This window comes from Marmota marmota, unplaced genomic scaffold (genome assembly GCF_001458135.2).
Source record: "Marmota marmota marmota unplaced genomic scaffold, marMar, whole genome shotgun sequence".
Classification (NCBI taxonomy): domain Eukaryota; kingdom Metazoa; phylum Chordata; class Mammalia; order Rodentia; family Sciuridae; genus Marmota; species Marmota marmota.
In genome coordinates this window covers 11156260-11165750 of record NW_026000020.1, presented here as the reverse complement: position 1 = coordinate 11165750, position 9491 = coordinate 11156260, and the positions used below count along the sequence as shown (strand labels likewise).

General features: G+C 44.6%; 2 long non-coding RNA genes across 3 annotated transcripts in view; both read right to left on the bottom strand.

Annotated features, from left to right (window-relative positions):
- The window catches only part of LOC125618848, a 222777-nt gene that overhangs the window by 86711 nt on the left and 126575 nt on the right, over positions 1-9491 (bottom strand). The gene's annotated exons all lie outside the window — the stretch shown is intronic.
- On the bottom strand, positions 193-2416 carry LOC125618861. Its single transcript, XR_007350248.1, has 2 exons — positions 2216-2416; positions 193-487 (listed from the first exon to the last, which is right to left on the bottom strand). It is a non-coding gene; the product is annotated as an uncharacterized LOC125618861 (long non-coding RNA).

Below are 9491 nucleotides of genomic sequence, written 5' to 3'. Positions count from 1 at the left end.
TTTTTTTTTTTTTTTTTTTTTTTTTATGGCTCTTCTCATGTTAGGGTGAGCAAAGCTGTAGCTCACTAGGTGGTGTGAGCCTGGGCACCATGAGGCCACCTGACCTCAGAGAGCATCTCTCTCTGGAGTGACATGGTACTTGGAGGTCTCATGGAAGAAGAGATATGTTTAAGTTCACACACACAGACAGGATAAAAGGCACACATTTTATTACTTGTTATGAGAAAAAGACAAAGTTTACAAGCTGAGGTTCAAATTGTTCCAAGAGACAACAGTGGGAACAGGAAGGTATTTATTCACTTCATACTGATCCTAGGTGACAAAAGAAGTCCATCTTGAAGGAGCTCATGAAATAAGTTCAGCATATTTGGAAAGCTGTATGTTGGATGTCGTTGATCCTGCTGTTTTTTGGATCAGGACTCTGTACTGGAGAAGGAGGATGGGACACCTAGTTTGACATGACAGCTGGTTTTGGCCTGAGTTCATCCTGAAATCAGTGAGAAACCTGGTTAGACACATATGCTCTGCCCTCTTCCCTTGTTCTCATAACAGTTGGGTTCAGAACTTCTCTCTGGGTGTGAGTGTGTGCCCAATTTGATGGACAGGTGGGTCAGCTGTCTTCCTGGAGCTGTAGAGCATCATTGTGGAGAGAAGAGGGCACAGGACCCTGTGGACACAGAGGTGGATCACCTCCAGGTAGGTTTCCTCTCACTGAATTCTGCGCTGGGATGTTCCACTACTTGCCCACCAGAGGGCCACATGAACCTGGAAATATACTCACCATAGCCTCAGCCCTGGAGAGGCTGATCTATATTTCAAGCATAAATTTAATTTTACATTTTTATCTGTTAAGACAGCATCATTATAAGAACTGAGCGAGACACCGTGGTCTCTCACTGCTGTCACTCAGGTTGTCTTTTGTGCATTCATAACACTCAGGATGGAGGTCACCACTCTACTTGTCACAGCTGGTACCACAGCATATTATTAAGGCTGTGTGCTCCTGGGCCAGGCAGGGTTGCTCCACCCAACCACATGGGGACCAGGCTAGGGAGGCTCCATCCCCGTGTGTACACCATGTGGACCTCATGGCTTCCTCCCTCTGCTCCTGTGGGAGAAGAGGCCAGGAATGTGAGTGACTTATTGAACTTAATTTTTATCTTTTAAAGAAAACTGTCCCCCCACAATCACTCTTTAACAAGGCAAACCATGAAAGAGAAAAAGAAAAGACACTCTTCATTTTTACAGAGATAATTCAGCTCATAAGCACTCTTACACTTCATGGACAATTCAGGAACTATTCAACACTTCCAGCCATAGACCTTCTTTCTCTGATACTAACATTATGTCAGGTGCATGCATGTTTTCATTCCCCAGTGACACAACTTTACTTTGTGTGGCCAATGGACAATACAGCTCTGCCATCACTTTTTTTTAACTTCTTACTATTTCTCTGCATGCATTGGATAATTTTGTGTAAAATATTGCCCTAACCCAGCAGCTAAGCTATTAGCATTTTCACCCTCCCCACCACCCTGCCTTTCTGGAAGTGAGGAATCAGGCTGTGGCTTCCTGTGTGGCCCTGGCTCAGGGTTGGTCTTGAGCATGTTGTGGGATGTTGGTCAGAGATGTATCAGGTGACTCTTGGGCAGAAGCTCTGATTTCCATTCACACAGCCAGAGGAATGACTTTTTCCACTCTATGAAACAGTATAATTTTTATTTACGTTTATTTTACTTTTTTCTGCTAACATACTGCTTTTCAAGCTCTCCAGGTTTATATACATCTAGATCTGCACAAGATACTCACCCGTCGTTTGTGCAGCCAATATTAGTGCACATTCACCCACTAATTCATCCCTCTCTGTGTCTGCCTTTTACACACCTCCACGTTTCTCTGAGGGATTGCTTCACTGTGAGCAGCATCTTCAGTTGTTTCTCCAAAGCAAGGACAACTAACTGTCTGGTTTTAATCAAAGTTTCCCTTCACCACAATTGCTTCTTTCACCTTTCTGGGATTCCAGATATTTAAAAAATTAGTATTCACAACATTCTTTTTAAATTTAAAAAATGTGAATTATATTTTCTTCCACATAAATAAATATTCGCATATAAATTTAATACTCATCACAAATAGGACCTTGGGATTTCAGTTACATTAACCAAGAGCTCTAGTATCTAGGAATCACCTTCATCACCACGGCACAAATTTCTACCTCTTGGTGACGTATGAGTTATTTTTCCAACCCTGATCCTTCTCAAGATGAAGGCAGGAAGTCAAGGGTGTCAGGCAGGGAGACTGAAACTGCATCCTCACAGTTTCCCTGCTGGACAATGGAATAATAAGAGAGAAATGCCAGATTGAGTGCCCAAATAATAAGCCATTTCCATCATTTTCCTTTCATACGTTATTACAGGCTTAGCCATTTATTTGTGTTTGTGATTACATTTGAAGCCCAATTTCACAAAGAACAGCAATTGTAAGCACAAGGGACCTGCAGAAGGTCCCTACACCATCCCTGCCTGCGCCATAGTGCTGCCCAGGGCAGGTCCTGCTCCCTCTGCAGTGCCCACACTCATCCTGTCTGCTCATTCAGAAGGTCCCTGGACACCTCTTTGCTTGTCCTCCACATGCCAGGCCAGGCTGCTGCAACTGACAGGGCCACTCATGGGTGTGGCCTGGGCTGTGGCCCACGCAGTCATGGTCCACAGCCCTCAGCGGCACCCTGTTCCCTGAGTTCCCAGCACTTTCCTCTCACAGGTCAGAGAATCTGCTGAGCTGCTGCCCAGACCAGCAGCTCATGTGGCAGCTGGGCCACCCAGGCAGGGAGGTTTTGGTTTGGAGCCGCACCACTGTGGGAGGATCATGTAGAATTTGCATACAGTAATATATACCAGCATCATCGGGCTCCACCCTGCTGATTCTCAGTGTGAAATCTGTCCCTGACCCACTGCCACTGAACCTATCTGAGACCCCAGTGAACCGATTGGAAACCCGATATATTTGGCCCTTTGGAGCCTGGCCTGGCTTGTGCATGACCCATTTCAAATACATGTTTCCAACACTGTGTAGGAGGCTCTGACTGGACCTGCAGGAGATGGAGGCTGACTCTCCAGGGGTTATGGGCTCAGAGAGAGGATTCTGGGTCATCACAACATCCCCACTGGTTCCTGTAAAAAATACAGAGCAATGCAAGGTTATATAGATACTTTAAGAAATGTTTTCCCATTTTTTTGTGCATTTCAGACTAAATTAATTTTTATTTTTGATTTATACATCCTAAACTATTCATATATATAAAAAAGTCCAATTGAATAAACTCTAAGAGCCTCTCTAGAATTCCCTTCAACATCCCCTTATATTATGTGAGAATTTTCATCACAGCCAGTTCCTTGCTCCATCTGGAATACTCTCTCACATCAATTGACCTCAGCTGCCTCATCCTGGAGGACAGACCTGCACATCCCTCATGTGGACACAGCCCACATGGTCAGAATGGGGCCCCTCCCTCCCCCTTCTCCTTCCTCATCCCCTCTGTCCTCACCAGGAATCCAGAGCAGCAGCAGCCCCAGGAGCTGAGCAAGGAGCCTCATTTTTTATTGGTTATTCAAAACATTACAAAGCTCTTGATATATCATATTTCATACATTTGATTCAAGTGGGTTATGAACTCCCATTTTTACCCCGTATACAGATTGCAGAATCACATCGGGGACACATCCACGTTTTTACGTATTGCCATACTAGTGACTGTTGTATTCTGCTACCTTTCCTATCCTCTACTATCCCCCTCCCCTCCCCTCCCATCTTCTCTCTCTACCCCATCTACTGTAATTCATTTCTCTCCCTTGTTTTATTTTTTTTTTATTTTTTTCCCTTTCCCCTCATATCCTCTTATATGTAATTTTGTGTAACAATGAGGGGCTCCTTCCATTTCCATGCAATTTCCCTTCTCTCTCCCTTTCCCTCCCACTTCTCATCCCTGTTTAATGTTAATCTTTTTCTCATGCTCTTCCTCCCTGCTCTGTTCTTAGTTGCTCTCCTTATATCAAAGAAGACATTTGGTATTTGTTTTTTAGGGATTGGCTAGCTTCACTTAGCATAATCTGCTCTAATTTTATCCATTTCCCTGCAAATGCCATGATTTTGTCATTTTTTAGTGCTGAGTAATACTCCATTTTGTATAAATGCCACATTATTTTATCCATTCATCTATTGAAAGGCATCTAGGTTGGTTCCACAGTCTAGCTATTGTGAATTGTGCTGCTATGAACATCGATGTAGCAGTATCCCTATAGTACGCTCTTTTAAGGTCTACAGGCAATAGTCCAAGAAGGGCAATAGCTGGGTCAAATGGTGGTTCCATTCCCAGCTTTCCCAGGATCTCCATACTGCTTTCCAAATTCGCCGCACCAATTTGCAGTTCCACCAGCAATGTACAAGTGTACCCTTTTCACCACATCCTCACTAGCACTTGTTGTTGTTTGGCTTCATAATGGCTGCCAATCTTACTGGAGTGAGATGGTATCTTAGGGTGGTTTTGATTTGCATTTCTCTGACTGCTAGAGATGGTGAGCATTTTTTCATGTACTTGTTGATTGATTGTATGTCCTCCTCTGAGAAGTGTCTGTTCAGGTCCTTGGCCCATTTGTTGATTGGGTTATTTTTTTTCTTATTGTTTAAATTTTTTTTGAGTTCTTTGTATACTCTGGATATTAGGGCTCTATCTGAAGTGTGAGGAGTAAAGATTTGTTCCAGGATGTAGGAGGGAGCCTCATTTTGAGAAGCTGAGCTGAGGAGTCCTGGTGAGTCAAGGGCAGGTTAGAGCTGAGCTTTTATGTCAGCATTGCAGTAAGTTCCTCCCCAGGGAGCAGCATGCAAATGCCCTGGTGGGTGCTGGGTGGGGAGAGTGAGGGAGGGAAGGGATTGATTGTGAGCCCAGGGACATCTGCAGTTGGAGGCAATAGAGCAGACAAACAGCCCTGGGTGCCTGTGGTGTGGGCAGGAGGCCTCATCATGGAAGCCTCACTCTGTGAGGGGTCATGGTGCCAGGGCCTGCCCTCCTAAGACAGCACAGATGCACAGATAGTGAAGTGGCCTTCAGGTCAGCCTGTGTGAGGAAATGACCATTTTGCTGTCTTCCTCTCAGCTGAGAAGAGAAGGAGACAAGTGCCACCTCACAAGTGTTGATGTTTGAAATTTCTTCCAGCCACAGCATGCAGTTGAAAAGGTTCAAGAGCTTCTTGTCTGATGTTACCTGCAGAAATACAAGACCATCAGGGACAGTTTAGATGTCAACTTTTCCTGGCCTAGTGACTGAAATAAGAGCAGAAGTGTGACAAGAATCTGGTGGTAAGAGAAATCTTGTTTAAGCTGAAGATCAAGTAGCCCTGCTCAAGGGAAGAGGACAAGGAGCATGTCCCCTCAGGTAGTCCATGTGAAGCTCCTGGGACGTGGTGTGTAACTGGTGGCCATCCGTTCCTAGTCATCTCCATACATTTGACACTCAGAGCCACGAAACTTTTCCCATGAGATGGACCCCTGAGCCCATGGGAAAGTGTGGACAGGGAGGATTCTGCATTAGTTCCTTCTCATAGATGATAGAGACATCCCTCCCCATGTGCTCCTCCTTGTCAGGGACACTAGGGAGCAGGTGCCACTACCCTGGGTTTTAAAGTAGATTCTCTAGGTCAGAACTGTACCCACACACTCTCCGCATGTTCAGGGGCTCCATGTGCACTTCTGTTCTCCTGGGACTGGCCCCAAGATGTCTTGGGGAGAAGTTCCTTTTCCCTGCAGAGCAACATTGATTTCAGCCCTCCTCATCCACAGGTGGGACAGAGGGAGCCTGTCCTGTGTTGGCCAACATGGCTGTGCTGCTTTTCTCCCCAGCTCAGGACCTCTGACACGCCCTCTCCATTGTGTGGAACGTGGGCCACCAGCACCCGAGGACCCTCCCATGTGTCTCTTAGTTTAACTGAACCTCTGTGGCTGTCCTACCCTTCCTTCCCTCTAGCTTTTGCACAGGAGGGGTGACATGGGACCCTAACCTTCCAGAGTCTGGCTCTTTCACTTGTCATGATGTTCTCCACTTCCATCCATTTACCTGAAATTCCACCATTTCCTTCTTCTTTAAGGCCCAGAGTTTAGCCTGGATTGTGTGGGTGTGGAGAGATCAGGAGGGGCTCTGTGCAGAAGAAGGCAGAACCTGACCACACTGCAGAGGAGCAGAGAGCTGAGGGTCCCCTCAGCCAGGAGCCATGTGGGATAATTGCTCTTTTGTTTAGTTTTCTGATCCTTCTGATGACATATGGCAGTTGATGTCTGTCCTAGTTTTCTGTGGCTGAGCAACAAATTCCCCTATTGAGCAGTGTGTTCCTTTCTAGGCATGTCCCTCAGGAGTCCAGGCTGGGTCCTCAGCTCAGCCTGACAAGACTGAAATGGAACAGTCAGTGGGCAGCTCTCCTTGCTGAATTTCAGGGTCTTCTTTAGATCCAGTGGCTGAAGCAGTGTCATCTTTCGACAGTTGTAGGCTGAGGTCCCAATTTCCCTGTGGCCATCAGTACAGAGCTCCTGGACACTTCCCTAATTGCCACCTCCAAGTGCAGCATTAGAGCATCTCCTCCCATCCAGTCTTCATGGCCTAAAATCCTCCTTCTTCTGCCTCCATGTGCAGATGGACGGGCTTCAATGCTGAAGACAGATCTAGTGTGTACTCTCTCCCTCTCTTAAATTCAACTTATTTGATTATGTCTCCAAAATATTTCATTTGAAATTCCTGTTTGTGTATCTGGTGAATGGGATGGTACAAGGCTAGGAGTTTGAGCCCAACAACTTGGAATCCTGTCCATATACTGCCATTTTTTTTTCACTTACCATAATGACTGGATCCCTGTTGGATATTCAGAAGCAGGTGCTGTTTGGAGGAATCTGTTTGAATAAGATCAGGTGATTTCAGGTAAGCAGAGGATAAAGAGGTAACCTGCAGTTGGCACAGGAATGACAATGGCTTCCCCGTCTTCCTTGTGTGTCGGCAACATTATAGAAAATGAGAAGGACACCATGGCCTCTCACTGCTGTCACGCAGGTTTTCTGTTGTGCCTTCATATCACTCAGGGAATGCTGGTGTCCCCAATTCCCACATGTCACAAATGGCACCACAGAATCTTGCTCACGCTGTGTGCTCCTGGGCCAGGCAGGGGCTGCTCCACAAAGTCCATGAAGGCACCCAGGATAAGGAGGCTCCATCCTCTTGTATTTGCAGCATGTGGAGGCCTCTAGGTGCAGCTGTGGGAGAGGAGGCCTGGAAAGGGAGTGGCTTATTGAAGGTTATTTTTAGTTGTTAGAGAAAACTGATTTCTTCAAAAATTACTTCTCAACAAGACAAACTTTGAAAGAGAAAACAAAAGAACAACTCTTTATTTCTCCAGAAGTACCTCATATCCAGGATCACCCTTAGACTCCATGGACAGGTCAGGAACTGTTCAATTCTGGAATCTACTGCCCTCCTGTGTATGGGATAGTATTATGCAAGGTGCTTCAGTGTGCATGTCCGTACTGTGGCTTGCTGTTTATTTATGCAGCTAATAGAAGATAAAGTCCTGCCAATACTTTATGCAACTTCTTATTGTTTCTGTGCCTGCACTGTGTGCATATTGCCCAACCCAGCAGCTAGGCTATGAGCATTTTACTCTCACTGATATTCCTGGGAATGAGGAATTCCACAGTGGCTTCCCTGAGTGGGCCTGGCTCAGGGCTTGTCTTGGGAATGTTGGAGGGATGTTGGTCAGTGGGGAAGCAGATGCCTTGCAGGCAGGAGCTCTGGTTTCCATCCCCAGAGCCATAGAAATGAATTTTTTCACTTTATGAAACAGTGTAATCTTTTAATTACATTTTTTTTGCTCCTTTTACCTGCACTGTTTCCAACCTCCCCTGGTGTATGTGGACCTCCATCTGCACAAAGTCCTGTCCCACTGACATGCAGCCAATATGAACTCCCATTCATCTCCTAATTGATACCTTTCTGTGTCCATCTTTTAATCCCCCCCACACATCTCTGTTTAGCGATTGGTTCCTTTGTGAGCAGAGTCTTTAACATTTCCTCTATAGAGCAGGGACATCTAACTGCCTGGTTTTAATCAAAGTTTTCCTCCACCACGATTTCTTTTCCTTCACCTTCTGGGATTGCAAATATTTTTAAAACTACTTACTGAGAAATTTTTCTTTTAAATTTAAACAATTGGGTTTTCTTTTTCTTTCACATAAATAAAAATCCTCATATGAATTTAAATGTGTAAAAAAACCCAAAAATGTACGTTGGGATTTCACTGGCATTCACTATGAGCCATATTATGTTGTAGTCAACTTCACCTGAAATACCATTTTTCTCTTTACACAGAAGCAGGAGGATTTTGTATTTTCCAATGCAAACTTTCACAAAAGTTCCTACAGCATAATACCATGCTGATATGCCCTGTTATTGGAACAAAAAATGTAATAGAGGAGTTGTAAATGAAATATATTGTAAAAGAGTATTCTATACACTTACAATGAATATTATTTTATAGAATTTGCATTCATTATTTAATATTATGACCTAAAAATGATTGCTGTCACTTTTTAGTTTTCAATGATTTTCAACATGGTGGGATCATGGAATGTACATTCATTGACTGATGTCCCCTTTATGTTTTTGATTCTAAAGCTTACATCCCCACATTATATTATAATTAAAACTAAAAGAAACTTCCACTTTCAATTATAGAGGAGTACGTCCTAAATCAGACATTACATCATCTTCAACAGAGAACCAAAGTAAAATCAGATTTATAATAATAATGATCCTGGGGAAATGTAGATGGTGTGAAGAGAAGTTCCAGAGAAGAAACAGCCCATTGTAGGTTAGTTGCTCCTCAACTCTCATTATATTTTTCAGAGAAATCTTCCAAATTTGATAGTCCCCAGAGATGGTTATGTTCTATGCAGTGGATTCTATAGAAGAACAGAGTCTAATGGACTTTTGCAGTGACATGAAGCCTCCTTAATCGATGGGACAGGAGCTGGGCCCTGGAATCAAGAATGAGATTCTCCCTGGACATGTGCTGTGGGCAGGGTGGGGAAAGGAGCTGGGTCAGAAAGAAGAGAAATAATCCTCCATTCCCTTGGGACTCTCTCCAGGATGCTGCCTGCTTGTGGGTTCTGTGGGCCGGTGGAGTGCACTGTTCTGCGGGTTAGTGGTGTGTACCTGGGCTCCCACTGCATCTTCCGCTGACCTTTTCAGCCCAGCTCTGCTTTTTTGGTCAACATCAGCTTCACCTTGACCATAAGGGCTGGGGATGTAGTTCAAGCAGTAGTGCGCTTGCCTGCCATGTGTGCGGCCCGGGTTCGATCCTCAGCACCACATACAAACAAAGATGTTGTGTCTGCTAAAAACTAAAATAAATAAATAAATATTAAAATTCTCTCTCTCTCTCTCTCTCTCTCACACACAC